The 18,752-nt window shown below is 43.1% G+C and overlaps 1 long non-coding RNA gene across 1 annotated transcript; it reads left to right on the top strand.

Annotated features, from left to right (window-relative positions):
• The first annotated feature begins 74 nt into the window (after window positions 1-74).
• On the top strand, window positions 75-17,062 carry LOC122472951. The gene is made up of 3 exons (XR_006294564.1): window positions 75-325; window positions 1,719-1,801; window positions 16,932-17,062. It is a non-coding gene; the product is annotated as an uncharacterized LOC122472951 (long non-coding RNA).
• The last annotated feature ends 1,690 nt before the right edge of the window (window positions 17,063-18,752 follow it).

Raw genomic sequence — 18,752 nt, 5'->3', positions numbered from 1 at the left:
CTCGACTGTCCTCGGGATTCCTGGACCAACCTCGCTGGCTGGACAGCGTCGGGGGGCGGGGGGGAGGGGGGCACTTGCAGAACTTCTAGCACCTCCGGAGAGAGAAAAGTGAGGGAAGCCCAGGTCTAGTGAGCCAAAAAGCCCGGAAAAGCAAGCCCTCCCCAGCACCCTAAAACGAAAACCCAGATGCCCTTCAGGACAATCGGCCATCACCCAAAGCACAGAGCAGCGAATCTCCAGTCGAAGGACCCGTTTATTCGTGGCTGCTTTGGTCCTCCGCTTTCTTAAGGAGTTAAATTCATATCATCAAAGGCTCTTATTCAAGGTACAGTTCTCTACGCCCCGTTCCAGACGCAGAGTATAGGGATCTAGGGCAGGGACCCAGGATTCTGTCTTTTTCATGCACGTGCCAGGTTATCTATTTCGATGCTCAGCCGGGTTTGGAAACTACTGGATTAGATGACATTCAAAGTCTGTTTCCTCTTTTCCTCTGTGAGTGCACACTGGTCTCCCAAGCTCCTTGCAGCTGGACTACCTACCTGCTAACAGTGGGGCAAAACAGCATCTACTTATAGCCAAGAGTATGGACAGGGACTGGGGAAAGGAAGTAGAAGAGAAAGCAAAGAGGCTTAAAAAGTTATTCCGGAGCCATGGTTCCCATACAAGATACTGTTTGAAAGTCATGGTACTCTTTGAGGAACACCATAAAACATATGATTACCTTACTATTTTTATACTATTTATTATGAAATTACTCTATTAATAATAAACCTAAAATACCTAAACATGTGCTGTTTGCTAAACCCCAAAGCATTTTATGATAGATTTTAATATACATTAACAACAGCCAGCACCAAAGTTTTAAGAAAAATCTATGGGAGAAAATACTAAAATTGATTTTTCCCTTTGGATACAAATCTCTCTTCTTGTTGCTTTTAGAAAAACTCTGTTGTAGCTGACAAAACACCAGGTGTTTCCAAGATTTCCAAGGATCATCTGTGTGAGGTTGAATTCCTTGCTTAACAGTCGATAAAGGCTACTGTTCCCACCACAGTATTAAACCTGGTCTGCCACAGCCCTGGTCTCTTGGATGGAAATCAGTGGATACCTTCTTGCCTTTGTCTTACCTCACCTCTCCACCTTTGACACTGGTAACTGTTATCTTCTTGTAACACTTTGTTCCCTGGGCTTACTTGTCGTGTGTTCTCATTCTCAGGGCTTCCTCTTACTTCTCTAGCCACGTATAGTTTCCTTGGGCTCCTCTACTGCCCTCTTAAGTACTAATATTCCCCAGAGGTCCATCCTAAGCAACTTCTCACTCTGTAACCCTCCCCTCGAGCATCTTTCACCTACTCTGGCATCTACACTCAATGACTCCTAACCTCATCTCCAAACCTGTGCAAAAAACCGCCTAGTAGATGCCACTGCTGGATGTACCTCAGCTACTTCAGACTCAGCGTATCTAAACTGAAAGTTGTCTGCTGCCCAAATCTCGGTCACTTATGTGTGTCCGAATAGTATATTCTTGTTACCAACGTGGTGATTAGGGGACAAGACTCCAGAGGTTAAGCTACTGTTTATATAACTCAATTGCATTCCTCGAAGTAAAGCGACGATTTGGGATGGTGCGAACTTTGCTTCCCTACCTGTTGTTTCTTCGTTTTAAAAATGTTAACTATTCAAGGTTTCTGAATACCATTTTTACCCTTTTTACACAGTAAGCAACAATACTCCAATCTGGCTATGCATGAAAATCACTTGGGATGTTTCTAAAAGTGAGATTCCTGGATCTACCCTGAAGGTACGTGTCCATAAACACAGACGTGGAGTTATTCACTCTGTAATTATTGTAGTAGCAAGTAAGTGGAAATAGCAGAAATGTGTGTAAGTAAGAGACTTACTGAATTATGACACATCCATCCAATGGAATATTCCCCAGTGACTTTAAAAAAGAAAGGAAAATCTCTATGAACTGATAATGAGTGGTTTTCAAGATATTCAATTAAATAAGAAAAAGCAAAAGCCATGCATATAGTTTTATTTATGTGTATGTGGGTATGCTTGTTTGGGGGAGAAAGAAGGAAGGAAGGGGGATAGGAAGACAGGAAGGCCAGGAGGGGTAAACCCAGAAATTAATGAAAATAGTCACCTACAGGTAGGATAGAAAGAAGGTAGAGGAAACAAGACTGGGAACAAGATCTCTGAGCATAACTTTTTATAATGGTTTTAACTTCTGAACTGTGTGAATGTTTCACTTATTCAAAAATAAATAAGCCCAAAGCAAACCTGAATTGGACACAAACAGAAACAAATGAAAGTGTCTATCAAACATATACTACTATAACCTTTCAGGGAAAATAATTACTTCAAGTTACTTTTGAATACTTTGAATAAATACTTTTTAAAAAAATTTTTTTTAATTTTTTTTTTAATTTTTTTTTTCAACGTTTATTTCTTTTTGGGACAGAGAGAGACAGAGCATGAACAGAGAAAGAGGGAGACACAGAATTGGAAACAGGGTCCAGGCTCTGAGCCATCAGCCCAGAGCCTGACGTGGGGCTCGAACTCACGGACCGTGAGATCGTGACCTGGCTGAAGTCGGACGCTTAACCGACTGCGCCACCCAGGCGCCCCTTTTTTAAATTTTTTTTAACGTTTATTTATTTTTGAGACAGAGAGAGACAGAGCATGAGTGGGGGAGGGGCAGAGAGAGAGGGAGACATAGAATCCGAAACAGGCTCCAGGCTCCGAGCTGTCAGCACAAAGCCTGACGCGGGGCTCGAATTCATGGACCGTGAGATCATGACCTGAGCTGAAGTCGGACGCCCAACCGACCAAGCCACCCAGGCGCCCCTGAATAAATACTTTTAAGTTACTCTGACCATAGACCCTTAACAGGATATATGCTGAGGACAAAAGATCTACAAAGTAATCTTAAACTTCACCACACACTATGGTTAATGCTGGTTTTAATAATGTTATGATAATTTTGAAATTCTGTATCACAGGATAAAGCAGATAAGTAAATGCCTTTATGTTTTTATCAAACGAAGATTTTTAATGTATATGAAAAGAAAACAAATGGAATGAGAAAACTCCTACAATATTAAACTTGGATTAGCAATGTCAATATGAGCTGTGGTTTCTTAAAATATATTTTCTAGTTCTGTCTATTGAGAGGACCTGAAAAGAATGTCATCCCAGTAACTCTGATCACATCTACCACCCTAAATCTTGGTTTTGGAATACCATTTTGTCATTCAAAGAAATGGAGGCTTCTTAAGGAGTGGCGGTTTCTACCTCCGAAACAAGGAAAATAGAAGGCAGACCTGGGACTTGTTGTACCAGATGGCAAGGAAGCCCTCAAAAACCAATGGGGTGATGATAAAAAGATTCAGGCGCCACCTTGAAGGGACTTCCACTAGCCAAATTTCGGGAAGCTTGAGAATCAGAAAAATCACTGCACTTGATTGTAACACACTGAGTATGTAAAAAGTGATGTGTCCATTGTGATACTTCCTAAAAACAAAACAAAAAAACACCTTTTAAGGAAGAAGGAAAGGGGGAAAAAAAAGGAAAAGAAGAAAAGAATGTCAGGTAAGAAATTTAAAAAGAAATTCTAAAAATATAAAACACCATTTTGCAACCCGCAACGTAATAATGGATTCAAGCAAGGGTCACAAAAGGCTAAAAAAAAAAAAAACAAAAACATTGAGTGAAAAGTCAATGGGAAACCGTGGCTCAATAGTCTTACGGCTATAATAGATTACAAACTGCAAAGGGGAAAATGTATTTTTACAATGAAGATTCTTGTCAGTCACCCCTTGTCAAGTTTTCAAACTTCACGCCATTAATGAGACAAACTGATGTGTGTCCCATGGTAGGATGCAGTATAATGTACAGAAGATCAGCTGTGAAGTATTTTTGCCAAAAACATTTAACCTCGTTTTAATTAAGGCTGTAGACCACATTGTTCAATGAAAATATGTGAACTACATATGTAATTTAAAACTTTCTAGTAGCCACATTAAAAAAAGAAATAGGTACCATTAATTGTAATGATGCATTTTATTTAATCAAATATATCCAAAATATTTTTATTTCAACAGGGTAATCGACATAAAAATCACTAATGAAAAATTTATGCTCTTTTTTTTCATGCTAATTCTTTGAAATCTGGGGTATATTTTACCCTTATAGCACATTTTAACTTGGACTAGCCATATTTCTTTTTTTTTTTTAATTTTTTTTTCAACGTTTATTTATTTTTGGGACAGAGAGAGACAGAGCATGAACAGGGGAGGGGCAGAGAGAGAGGGAGACACAGAATCGGAAACACGCTCCAGGCTCTGAGCCATCATCACAGAGCCTGACGTGGGGCTCGAACTCCCGGACCGTGAGATCGTGACCTGGCTGAAGTCGGACGCTTAACCGACTACGCCACCCAGGCGCCCCGGACTAGCCATATTTCAAGTACCCAATAGCTACATGTGCCTGCTGACTACTATATTGGATAGCACATTTCCAGATCTAATTTCCAACTTGCCTAAAATCCAAGGAACCGAGGTATAAACTAAATAATGCCACGAGGAAACAGAAAGATCTAAAATAGAGGTCAGAATACAGTTTTCATAAAGGGCCAGATAATAAATATTTCAGGTTTTGCAGGCCCTGTGGTCTCCATCACATAATTCTCTTGCCTCCTCCTCCGGCTCTTCCTCCTTCTCCTTCTCCTCCCTTTCCTTCTTTCTCTTCTTTTTTACAACCCTTTAAAAATGTAAAAGCTGTTTTTAGCTCTAGTGCTGTTCAGAAACAGGCCATAAATATATGCAACTTGACCTAGCACATGTGACATTCTACAAGACAACTGACCTGGATTTTCTGAAAAGCCAGCATCATGGGGGAAAAGGTAGGAAAGAAAAGAGGGATTCCGGGATTGACATAAGTCCAGTCACTGAAGCCAAGAGTATCAGGAATGGGTACCAGGTGAGGCTAGAGAGGTGGGCTAGAGCCAAACATGCCGTGCCTTGGGAGGCCTCCGTAAGGTTAGTGAGAAACCACTGAAGGCTCTAAACAGCTTAACCATTTTCTCCTGAAACCGCGGCTATTCATCTCACACAAAATCAAGCTCTCGTGTCAATGTCTGCTTGAAATCTATCCTAGGAAATTTGTTAAATAAATCAATCTGAATCATGAAGCAAAGAATTTTCAGTATCTCATTCATGTTGCTTCTCATGCAGAAGTCTTTTTTCGCTATGTTACCTATAATGTGTCTTCTGGTTATTTTGGAAATGTATTTGTTTTAGAATGCCTGGAGGGGGTCAAGGCAGGTAGCCCACTGTGAAGATATCATTAGTAAAGCCTAAACATTTTATTGGGAGAGCAGGGAGGGAATAAGGTTTAGTGACCTGTTTAATTAATGTAATGGAGTAAAGCACACGGTTAAGGTGTAGTCACGATAATGATGGTTTCACAGTTACACGAAAGCACTTCAGATTAATTTATCCTGATGAGTGTTTGAATTAGTATTTTGTCTGTTTTGTTTGTTAAAGTAATGTCTGGAAGGAAATGGTAGAATCAAAACAAGAAATGGGTTAGGGGCGCCTCAGGGACTCAGTCGGTTGAGAGTCCAACTTCGGCTCAGGTCATGATCTCATGGGGGTTGGCTTATGAGTTTAAGCCCCGCGTCAAACTCTGTGCTGGCAGCTCAGAGCCTGGAGCCTGCTTCAGATTCTGTCTCCACCTCTTTACCTCTGCCTCTCCCCTGATCACGCTCTGTCTCTCTCTCAAACATAAATAAACATTTAAAAAAATTTTTTTTGAAAAAGAAATGGGTTAAATAATAGGACCGCAAAAAAGATTGGTAATTACATACAGAGCAGAAATTATAATCAAAATGTATTCAATTTCATTTAGTCAACAGATATACCTATGTGTGGCAGGTAGTACTGTTGTCAGCAGATGCCTAGTTCCCCTCTCATCCTAAGCACATAGGACTTTACTTCCCCACCTATTTGAAGTCAGTCATGGCCATCTGACTTGCTTTGGTCGATGAAACGAGAGCAACGTGTCACTTCAAGGTGGAAGTATTTAATTGTGGTGCTCCGCTCTCTGTCCCTAATTATTCCTTACCTTGATGATTGTGGGAGCGTGAGGTACAACGGCGATCCATCATATGATGAACAACTGCCCTGGAGAGTTCTAGAGACCTGCAGGAAACTTTGAGTCAATGAGAATAAATCTTGGTTGGGTTAACCCACTAAGATTACGGAGTTGTTTGTCTTGTCAGCCGAACCGAGCCTATACTTCCTGACATAAAGCTGATCACATACTAGGTGGTTGTGTTGGTGGGCACAGTGAGAGACCTAAGGAAACAATTATAAACCTTGCCACAAAGTTCCTATAAAATAATTAAGGTATGTACATTGGGAGTTAATGGGATGAGGGGCTGGAAAACCGTGCTAAGGGCTGATTCAGCAGAGTTTTGAATGCTAAAACACTGGGATAGCCTTGTGCGGTAGGAAAATGGATTAAAGAAGTATAAAGCCTTACCCACAAAGAGTGGATATCTAGTTTCATAAGTCTCCAACCAGAAATCCGGACTCCTAGTAGTTCAGTAGTGATAGACCAAAAAGGGAAAAAAGACAATAAAAAAGTCCTTTGGGAGTGCCTAGTTGACTCATGATGTTATTTAATACGTAAGGTATGTCTTTATAGTGTTTTTAAAAAATGATATGTAAGATGACAAACTGATATGGATTTTTAAGGTGAAAGAGAAAAGTAATGTCACCTCTGAGGAGACAGGTTGGGTAGTAAATACCACGACATCCCATGAAGCCTTCATGGCCTCTTCTTTACCACCTGGGTGCCTCCATAGAAATATTGGTCTCAGTAATTGCCATTGATGTTACGCCCCTGTCTCTAAATGTTACAAAGTAATGGCCCCAGTTGTCTCAATTACAATTGAATTTAGTCTGCATTATTATGTAAGTTTTTACTCAAGGTAAAATAACGTGAAGGGCTAACTCCATGCCCTTCTATTTCTTTAAAAAAATTTTTTTCAACGTTTATTTATTTTTTGGGACAGAGAGAGACAGAGCATGAACGGGGGAGGGGCAGAGAGAGAGGGAGACACAGAATCGGAAGCAGGCTCCAGGCTCTGAGCCATCAGCCCAGAGCCCGACGCGGGGCTCGAACTCACGGACCGCGAGATCGTGACCTGGCTGAAGTCGGACGCTTAACCAACTGCGCCACCCAGGCGCCCCATGCCCTTCTATTTCTATTTCAGCATATAAGACTTTAAGTTCTAGGAGAGTATGTTGATGAAAGAATTATTGCTTTCTTAAATATGCTTTCTAGAGGCTCCTTTCTTAACATGTATGCCATGATTGAAGTAAGCACCGAAGCAAACGCACAACAACTCTGCTACCCCAGAGGTACGGTGCTGCAGATAGATCCCTCGTTGGCCATCTTGGTCTTCAGTTGTTAGGCAGTTTGTGAAAATTATTGATCTCACAGAATAAGTGGGGGAAAAACGCAGCAGAGGTTTGGAAAGTATTAGTGAGATGCAGCAAATGGTTACAACCCATTTATTCAGTCAATACGTATTTCGGGACAGTTACTGGGCACTAGAGAAGGGTAGTGAACAAAACAAGTCCCTGCATATTCTAGTGGAAGGAGATAGACAAAGAACAAGGAAATACAAATAGCAAGTGGTGCTGAGTACTACGGGCTACACTAAGATTAAGGGGAGAGAGGATGACAGGAGTGGAGGTTTCTTATTTCAGATAATGGTGATCGATAGAAATAGAGACAGAGATAGTATTAAACTGACATTGATAAGATAGTGTGCTATGTTGGCTCTGGGATGAATTATTGAACAGAAGAAGTGCACATCGAGGAACAGGTGAAAAATGTAATAGTTATGCAATCCATAATCAATAATAGAGGAAGAAGACTGACGTCATGGAACAGAAATATATTTGGGCATTCCACAGGGTCAGCCTGGTTGCAGAAGTCAGAGTGCCTTCAGATTACCAGCTGTGTTTTCCTGGGCTCATTGTAAGTGGCTGGAAAATTCCCTCCATCTGTGCGAAGATTCTACCTATGACACATACCTCTGGTCAAAGACAGAAAAAAAAAAAAAAAAGTCACCCAGCTCATGAAACATTGAAGAAAAATAAGATACAAAGAACTAGGGTGGAATGATAAGGAGCAAAAGGGAAGGAATGAGTGAAAGACAAGTAAGAAAGAAAGAGAATTACACTGAGGATAAAGCCATTATATGCAGGGCAGTAGAAAAAAGAATTTGAAAATTCTCAAAAAAAAAAAAAGCCATAAAGCTATAACAACAGTTCATTTTACCCAATGGCTTATTTCATTAAGGAAGATAAAATCTGTGAAATTCCACTTTTCATAGACGAAAACAGAATTTGGAGAGGGCACAGAAAGATTCTTTCACACCCAGAAAAGTAGAACATTTATGTATTTTTATCTTCCTTTATTTATAAACAAGAAAAGTAGCGAATTTTGAGTGCTTGTGATGTGTCGGCCATCAAGTGCTTTTAGTGAATTAGCTCCTTTACTCTTCCCAACAGCCCCAGGAAGTAGGTACCAGTAAAATATCCATTTTACTTCTATTTTTTTTTTTTAATTTATTTTTGGGACAGAGAGAGACAGAGCATGAACGGGGGAGGGGCAGAGAGAGAGGGAGACACAGAATCCGAAACAGGCTCCAGGCTCCGAGCTATCAGCCCAGAGCCTGACGCGGGGCTCGAACTCACGGACAGCGAGATCGTGACCTGGCTGAAGTCGGACGCTTAACCGACTGCACCACCCAGGCGCCCCTATCCATTTTACTTCTGAGGAAACTGTTGTGAAAAGGTTAAATAACTTGCTTAAGGTTGGAAGCGGCCGAGCCGGGATTTGAACCCAGGGAGTCTGGCGCCAGCGCCTGTGTTCTTTGCTGCTGCGTGTCCAAGCACAGCTCTGTGTTCTCAGCATCTGTGCACAAAGCCAAGAACATTGGAGTTGTGTGGAGACAAATATTGCTGCAAAAGAAAACTCCTTGATTTTCTGCCTTCGCTTATTTGTTTGAGATTTGTAAAACATACACACGTTCCTTTGAGATCCTCAAGTAGGTGTAAAACAGTTATAAAGACAGCCACAACGTGATGTCATCTCTGAGTGATCCATAACTCAAATTGCACGGAGGTTACTTTTCACGCAGCTGCTGGATCAACCTGTAAGAACTCCCTGCTCCGCGGTTTCAGATCAATAGTGCATGTGGGAGAAATGAATGTTCCTTACTTCTTTCCTGGCTAGCTCTGTTTTGGAAAGATTATTGTTGGCTGACACCTTCCCCATAACATTTGACCACTACTTCACATTTTGAGAAAAAAAACCACTTCCTTATAGCTCCCACACTGCTCTTTAAAAAGCTCCACCTATTATCTCTTTGCTAGGTTGTATCATTGCCAAATAATAGGGGGAAGTACAAGGTTTGAACTATTTCTTTGGGAGGGGGGCGGGATTCACTTAAGAAGATGATACTCAGATATCCGGACATCTAATTAATCCCTAAATTGCATCTATTCTCTTTTTCCTCTAAAATGTCTCTTCGATTGCCCCTTCATTACTATGTTTTACTCAGGGCCCTTCCTAGGGTGTGTGGAGCCATGGGCAACTATTTTTTGCAGCGCTCCTGTCTGTATAAACGATTTAGGCCACCCTAAATCGACATGGCAGTGCCATTCTGGCAGCCCAATCTCATGTTCACACAATCCTAAAATAAAAACAAAAAAACCTGCATTGCCCAGTAGGTGCAATTAGCTTGCCGGGTCACCCTCCCGGAACCAAGACCTGGCCACAGAACCCCAGGATGATAGCATAGTCGAGAACCACAGAGCAACTTGGGATGTCTGATCAAGGCCACTCATTGGACAGGCAATGGAAGATTGTCCACAAACAGAGAAACTGGTACTGAGCCCACATGGGGCCCCGGTTCTGGCTGGAAGCGCCCCACCCAGATGGATGCCAATCCATTCTCAGCTGGTCCCAGGTACCAGAGAGGGTCTGAGGAGATTTAAGGAAGTCTCTTCAAAGAGTGAGACCCCCTGATGCCTGGGGCCCTCGTTAGGAGCCCTGAGTTACAATTCTGAAAGTTATACCAACACCTTATTCTGTACCTTCTCACCTAACTTACTACAACTCTGTCCTGGCTGACCTCACAACCTCCATTTTCCTTCTTTTTGTGGTCATTGTTCTCCTGGTGCAAACATATTATTTCACTGTCTTATTTTGTGCCGTGTTGCCTCTTACTGATTTTATCAAATACCAAGCCCTCAGTTGTAGTCCTCATTTACATCATGGTCTAGATCCTAGCCCCTCTCCCAGTGCCTGGGTGGCTCAGTCAGTTAAGTATCTGACCTCAGCTCAGGTCATGATCTCACGGTTCGTGGGTTCAAGCCCCATGTTGGGCTCTGCTGATAGCTCAGAGCCTGGAGCCTGCTTCAGATTCTGTGTCTCCTCTCTCTGACCCTTCCCTGCTCTCACTCTGTCTCTCTCTCAAAAATAAAGTGATATCTAGTAGATAGATAGATCGATCCTAGCCCCTCTCATCTGCTCAAGATCATTCACTCCAGCAGCCCTTCCCTGGTTCAGTGTCTGTTTCTTGATCTCAGCTCAGGTCTTGATCTCAAGGTCCAGTTGGTTGTGAGGTCTGACCCCAGGTTGGCTGTGAAGCCTACTTAAAAAAAAAAAAAAAAAATTCATTTCTCTGTCCTCACTTCCCCCACCAGCCACCAACCCATTTCTTAGCTCTCTTGCACCAAAATCACTTAATAGGATTGTCTATATTTATTTATCCTCAATTCCTCTCCTCCAGGGCTAACTTGTGCTCTGCCCAAAGGCATTTGATAGAGGAGGTGCTGGTAAAGGCTGAAATCTAATTCATTCTTTGCTTGCCAAGCAAAATGCTTAACACAGGATTTTGTCATTTTTGAGGCACAACATTTGAAATTGATCTACCTCGAGGCATCACTGTTTCCAATTGGCCAGCCAGAAACAGTCTTTAAAAAAAAAAATTTTTTTTTTAATGTATATTTATTTTTGAGAGAGACAGAACACAAGCAGGGGGAAGGGCAGAGAGAGAGGGAGACACAGAATCCGAAGCAGGTTCCAGGCTCTGAGCTGTCAGCACAGAGCCCGATGTGGGGCTCAACCCCACAAACTGCGAGATCATGATCTGAGCCAAAGTCAGACACTTAACCGACTGAGCCACGCAGGTGCCCCCAGAAACAGGCTTTTTTTTTTTTATTGATTTTGCACAAAGGTCCTGCATGTTCTCCTGGTCTTCGTTAGCCCACTTCAGTCAGACTTCTACTCCCATCGTTCTCCTGAAACTCCTCTGCTCCAAGGCCACCATGTGGCCACGAACACAGGACACTCACATCACTACACCCTATGGTTGGGGTATTTGTTTCCTATTGCGGCTATGACAAAGTACCACAAACTTAGTTGCTTAAAACAACACAAATTTATTATCACACAGTTCCAGAGGTCAGGAGTTCAAAATGGGTCCGCAGGATGCCTTCCTTCTGAGGCCCTAGGGGACAGTGCGCCCCTTGCCACATCACTCCAAACTCTGCTTCCATTGCCCCATTGCCTCTGCCTCTGACTCCAAACCTCTTGCCTCCCCCTTCTAAGGACACTTGTGATCACATTGTTCCCACCCTGACAATCCAGAACAATCTCCCCATTTCCAGATTATTAACATGATCCCATCTACAAAGTCCCTTTTGCCATGGAAGGTAATGTATTCATAGGTTCTGGGGAGTAGGATGTGACTGTCTTTGGGGTCCCTTGCTCAGTCTATCAGTTAGCTCTCAGCTGTCCTCTTACATGACTTCTCAGAGCCACATTGGACGCACCTAATCTCTCCTTCTGCCTTCATACATTTTGGGCCCCTGGTTTCAGGGACGCCACCGTCTCTTGATTGTCTCCCTTTCTCGTGTCTGCTGCTTCCGAGTAGTTGCCTTTTCGGGTCTTCCCTGTTCTCCCTGACCACTTGGTCTTTGCTCTTCTGTCTACACTCTCTTTATTTGGTCTCATGTCTTTAAATAGCATCTATATGCCATGATTCTTTTTCTTTTTGTCTTTTAATTTTAGAGAGAGAGATTGAGAGCACAAGCCGGTGAAAGGGACAGAGAGAGAGAGAAAGAGAGAGAATCCCAAGCATGCTCCACATGCAGCAGAGACTGATGCGGGGCTCAATCCCATGACCGTGGGGTCACGACCTGAGCTAAAATCAAGAGTCAGACACAACCCACTGAGCCACCCAGCAGCCTCGTTATGCTGTGATTCTTAAGTTTGTATTACTGTCTGTTCCTCTCTTTTGAACTGTAAGCTTGTATTTCCAACTGCCTGTCAAAAAACCCCATTTAGATCACTAATACACATGTAAAACTTAATATGGCCAAATATGAATCCCTGATCTTTTCCCCTCAGATTGGCTCCACCTACAGTCTTCCCCATCCCACAGTGATGGCAACTTCATCCTCGTGGTTGCTCTAGCCAAACTCTCTGGATTCATCCCTGACTCCTCTCTGTCTCCTCCATCCCATAACCAATCCATCAGCAAGTTCCACTGACTCTACCTTCAGAACAGGCCCAGAATCTGACAGATCTCGCCATCCCCACTGCTTATACACTAGTCCCCCCTCTGCCTTCCTTTCTGTGCTAGCTTACCGCAGCAACCTCCTACCTGGTCTCCTGCGCCCAGTGCTCTCCCGATAGAGCATTTCTCAATGTAACAGCCGTAGTGATCCTTTTAAAACAGGTCTTAGTATATCACTCCCTTGCTCAAAACCCAGTGATGGCTCCTTATCACACTCATGGTAAAAGCAAAAACCTAAACGGTTCTACAGGCTCTGCCCTACCATCAGTCTCACTGACAGTATCTCCTCCTGTTCTGCCCTTGGATCATTCTGCTTTGGCTGCACTGGCCTCTTTCTTGTTCCTTGAACGCATCAGTCTCAGGGCACTTGCCTGGTGTGTTCCCCCCTGTCTGGAAATGTCTTGCCCAGGGATCTGTGTGTCTAGCTCATTCACCATCTTTGAGTCTTTGTTCATATATCATCTTCTCAGTGGGACCTTCCCTGTTCACTCTGCCAAAGGCACCTGGTTGGGAATGTGAATTGTTAGAACCCTTTGAAAGTGATTGCAAAGTGTCTTTTAAAACATATTAACACATCCTTTAATATAGTGATTCCATTTGGGGGGATCTCTCTCACAGAAATAGAAGGCGTGGAAGAGCCCTGTATAAGTTTATGGGGATGTTTATTGTACATCTTTCTTAAACCAAAGAGAAGCCGGGAACAATCTGATTGTTAGTCAATAGGAAAGTGGTTGGATGAATTATAGTAAATCATATTAAAGAGCATTATGCAGCTATTAAAAAGAATGAAGTTTCTTGGGGCACTAGGGTGGTTCAGTCTGTTAAGCAACCGACCCTTGATTTCAGATCAGTTCATGATCTCAAGGACATGAGATTGAGCCCCCGAGGTGGGCTCTACACAGAACGTGGAGCCCGCTTGGGATTCTCTCCTTCCCTCCTCTCTGTCTTATAAGAAATCAACATTAGGGGTGCCTGGGTGGCTCAGTCGGTTAAGCGGCCGACTTCGGCTCAGGTCACGATCTCGCGGTCCGTGGGTTCGAGCCCCGCATCAGGCTCTGTGCTGACCGCTCAGAGCCTGGAGCCTGTTTCCAATTCTGTGTCTCCCTCTCTCTCTGACCCTCCCCCGTTCACGCTCTGTCTCTCTCTGTCTCAAAAATAAATAAACGTTGAAAAAAAAAAGAAAAGAAATCAAAATTTAAAAAAAAGAAGAATATCTAACTTAGTAACTAACTTAATTACTAAGCCAAAGGATGGCAATACTGGATAATTAAGTGAAAACAGCACGTTGCAGACTAATGTGTAAAGTATGGTTACATTTTTGAAAAACAAAAACAAAACAGAAATTCACATAACTGTCTTAAGATCACACAGAAAATGTAGCTGGATAAACACTACACTGTTAGTATCAATTTCCTGTAGGGTATGGGAACAGAGAAGGAAAATAATTGACTTTTTCTTGAAATATTTTTGTGTCACTTTATTCACTAAAAGGTGCGCATAACAATTCAGGAGTTGCAATTATTTTTTAAGGTTAAACGGCACACCACTCAACAACAACCTCATAATCCATTTCCATTCACTTAAGTGTTTGCTGATCACCTACTGTGTTTCAGGCACTGTGCTAGATGCAGGATGATGGGATGGGTCAGGCACAGCGGTGCTGGTGGCAGTGGGGGGACAGGTATGCTTGTTTTCCATCCCATATCTGAGGGTTTTTTAAATTAAATTATTTGCCCCATTTAAAAATCAGAATATTTTGCATCAAAACTTTAGGCTTCCAAATTTAGTATATCTGGCAATACTGGGCCTGCATTCTCTCTTAGAAAAAATTGACATAAACTACGTACTTTGTCTCCTCTTTACATGAGGCCCATTGTCTCTAGTTCGTCATAGTTCTCACTGCCCCCTATTAAAGGCACGTGTCCCTTCTCACTTGCCTTCCTCCTGTATGCATTTGAATCTGTAACTCCTGACCTAACGAAGGCAGGGTTGTGTGGATGCAGAGGAAGTAATGGGTAAAGAGGTGTGAAGGGCAGAGACTTGAGAGGGCTTGGTGACCAATTTGTGGGGGGGGACAGGGTGGGGACAAGGAGACTTGCGTGGATAATTACGTCACTATCTAAAACATGGAATACAAGAAGAGAGCCCAACTTGGGGGAGGCTAAGAAAAAAGATAAGCGTTCTGTTTTGGACAGTTGGGAGATGTCTGTGGAATATCTAGATAACAGTTGAACATATGGATCCTAGGGAAATCATCAGAATAAGAGAGAAAAATTGGGGAGTTGAAGGGGTAGTTTTTATACTGACTAAAACAATGATAGTTAATGAAATTGTGCAGGGGGTGGTGGGAGAATGAACTCTAAAGAACATTCCTTGTAGACTAGAGTAGAGGAAGGCACTAGCAAAGGAGTCAGAAATGAGCATCCAGGAGACAGAGGAAAATCTAAAATCGTCATAGAAGCCAGGGACTTAAGGAAGTTTCCCAGGAGGGGCTCCTGGGTGGCTCAGTCAGTTAAGCATCTGACTCTTGATTTTGGCCCAGGTCATGATCTCCAGCCCCAAGTTGGGCTCTGCTCTGGGTGCGGAGCCTGCTTAGGATTCTCTCTCTCCCTCTCCCTCTGCCCTTCCCCGACTCCCTCTCTACCCCTCCTTCTCCCCTCTGCCCCTCTCCCTTCCTTATTCCCCTCTGCTCCTACCTCTCCTAGCATGGGTGAGTCCACACTCTCAAAAAAAAAAACTTTCCCAGGAGAAAATGGTTACTACCCAAATGTCACTGGACGTCATATCTAGTCTTTCAGAACCTAATCTTAAACACAGATGGGAGTCTTGAGCTCTGTCCCAACCCTATCTCAAGCTTGGGGAGGGAACTTACACAAGTCTTTAAAAATTTGGGGGCCTCCGGTACCACATCTGTAAGTAAGGAAATTGGACCAGATGATTGATCCCTAAGGTCTTTGAAGTACTAACATTCTAGGATTGTTAGAATGTTCTTCTCCAGCCAGCTATCACTAGTACCTGTTGTTCTTGAATCCATGCAGCTGTACGAGTGTGTGTGTGTGTGTGTGTGTGTGTGTGTGTGTGTGTGTGTTTCAGTTGCTTCTATATACAGAAGGATGACTGAGGCTAGATTTGGTCAGTTCTACCTAATGAAAAGAGGAAGCAAGTAACTGCTCCTTGAGAAACAACTTAAAGAAGCCTCTAGCAGCTTTCCCAATTCCCATAGATCAGTTATAACATACACATGAATTTTCTTACCCTGAAGTTACTTCCAAAAGTAAATTCAGAGGAATAGGAGAACAGTGATTTACAAGGAACCAGTTGTTCTCTCCACCCCAGATCAATCACTTCTTACAGGGGGGAATTTCCCTTCTGGTTTCTAATGTTTTTATTAACTATGTTATGAGTTTCTTAATGGTGACATCTTTCTCCTACATAGTAGGCCCTCAATAAGTGTGTGTTGAAACAAATGTGTTTCTCAGCTTATTCAATGTTTATGTTTATCAATTAGATTAAGAATGGGTACCTCCACTTAATTAGAGAAAGGTACGTTTAAGAAGCATAATTTCAGGGGGCGCGTGGGTGGCTCAGTTGGCTGAGCGTCTGGCTCTTGGTTTCCACTCAGGTCATGATCTCACGGTTTTGTAGTTCAGGTGGAGTCTGACTCTGACCATGCCCAGAGTCTGCTTGGGATTCTCTGTCTCCTCTCTCTCTGCCCCTCCTCCACTTGCTTTCTATCTCTCTCTTTCCAAATAAATAAATAAATATTTTTTAAAAAAGAAGAAGAAGAAGCATAGTTTTAGGAGGTCCCTAAAAGAAAATGAACCTTGGAGAAAGGAAGCATCATAAGAAAAATCTGTGGAAAATGGCAGATTCTGGAATAAGGAGAATTGGTTGTGATTCAAGTTGAAAGATGCCAAGATCAAGGAGGAGGGTGGATACAAGTTATAGCTGTCACAGTGCATGGAGTTAAGCAATTATTGCTCAGTCTATGCCCACATACAGAGATGTTGCATATCCTCTTTCAACGGTAACTATCGGTTGCACTGCATGCAAGGGCAGTCACATTTCCTGCAGGAAGGGGTGGAGGAGGGATCTGCCACCCTGAGTACTCAGGTGCTATTACAGTTTTCTCCTGCAGGGCGGATTTTAACATCGGCTAAGCTAACACCGTTAGTCAATCCCCTCTGTGATGAACGTGCACATTTGATTTTTGTAAGCTCACCATACACCTTCCCCATTAAATTCCTTCCAACAGGATCCTGATAAGGACCAAAGCCACTTCTTGAGCATGAGGCTCATGTGCAATGGCACTTGTTAGAGTTGCCAGGTGAAACACAGGGCACCCAGATAATTTGAATTTCTGATAGACAACGAAAAATCTCTAATGTAAGTATTCCCAGAGTTTCCTGGGGTTTTTTTTTTGTTTTTGTTTTTGTCTAACTGACAGCCCTGCATTCTGTATTCCATGAGGTTTCTGTTACTGATGTTTCTGATTGACTTGGTTACAAGACTTCAGCCATCCCCTCCAGGGTGCTTTTGTACCTCTGCTGCCCTCTAATGGTCACGGTTGGTCACTGGCACCAGAAAGGCTGGATCACTCCAGTCTAGAAGAATTTCGAGGGAATGGGGATGACCATTCAGCAAACATTCCTGGAGCGCGATCTTGCTTTGCTCCAGGCATTGTGCTGAGCTAGCTAGCAATTCCACACCCTCAAGAAGTCCCAGGCCAAAAGACTAGAGAGATTTGTTTGTTTCTAATGTTTCTCTGTTTCTGAGAGAGAGGCAGAGCACGAGCAGGGGAGAGGCAGAGAAAGAGGGGGAGACACAGAATCAGAAGCAGGCTCCAGGCTCTGAGATGCCAGCACAGAGCCTCACGCGGGGCTCAAACCCATGAACTGTGAGATCATGACCCAAGCCAAAGTCAGACACCCAACTGACTAAGCCACCCAGGCGCCCCCAAGATGAGAGATTTGTACAGAAAGCATACTGGAATCAAGGTCAGATGTCTCAGAAAAAGATGTTCTGTTCTAAAATCTGTCACTGACAGTGCTGTGCACTTAGATTTGGGGGCTTCTGTTTTCTCTTCAAAATAGAGTAAAGACAGCAGGAAGGAAATAATTACTGTTTGAAAAGTGCAGCAGAGTTCATCTAGAGAAAACAGCTTTGGGCAAACACTTGGCCATGCAAAGCCAGGAGACGGAGTCTAGCAAGGATGAGAAAAATTAAACATAAGTAAATAAAACTGATAAAACTGCTATAGATAAAGAGGAAAAGGGCATTATCCTCAGATGACTTATGTGGATGATCACTGATTTGGGAAATGGGCTGGAGACAAAGGATTGGGGTCTTAAAGAACAGGCAAGAGAGGAACCAGGCGAAGACACCTATTGTAAATGAGAGCATGCACGTCTAGCAGGACAGCAGCTGGCCGGCCCACGGGGCAGTCTGAAATCTGAGTCTCAAGTTCCTCAATTTGCTCAGTAATCTTCCTCGATTCCTTCCAGTCTTTTGTAAAGCAAGTTACAGGCAACAGCGTTGGGTCCCTAGGTCCTAGAAATGAAAGCCTGGGGCTCTGGGGCCAAGTTAGAGCGAGGGAATTGAGACAGAGCCAGAGCATGAAGGGGAGGCAAGGAAGTAGCAGTAAGAGGGGATTAAGGAGAAATGGAGCATTGCTCGTTCCCGATGACAATAGGCCATGCAAACATCCTCCTGGAAATACCTAGAAATAGTTGGGTGTTGACTATATTTCCTACAGTTACAAAGCATAGGTACCTGAGATATTTTACTTGTATAGGAGGGCCCCAGAAGGCTGGAGAGTTTTGTGATTCCTAAAGCTCATATATGATGAGGTTGTTGCTAATCTGTGCGATCCTGTACTGTTCCAACAGTCTGTGGTTCTTACGTGGATTCCAATCGAAAGAGAAATGATATACTAAAGGAGCACAGAGAAATGGGTGATAAAGGTCAGCTGCTGGGACCGTGGAGCGACTCCATGACACGTGTATCACACCTGGCCTTCCTCCACTAGCTCCTCGAATGCTACTTCCTCTTGCTGACTGCCTGGGCTAGAACCCTA

The sequence above is a fragment of the Prionailurus bengalensis genome, chromosome B4 (assembly GCF_016509475.1).
Source record: "Prionailurus bengalensis isolate Pbe53 chromosome B4, Fcat_Pben_1.1_paternal_pri, whole genome shotgun sequence".
NCBI classification, from domain to species: Eukaryota; Metazoa; Chordata; class Mammalia; order Carnivora; family Felidae; genus Prionailurus; species Prionailurus bengalensis.
This window is presented reverse-complemented; position numbering and strand designations above follow the sequence as displayed.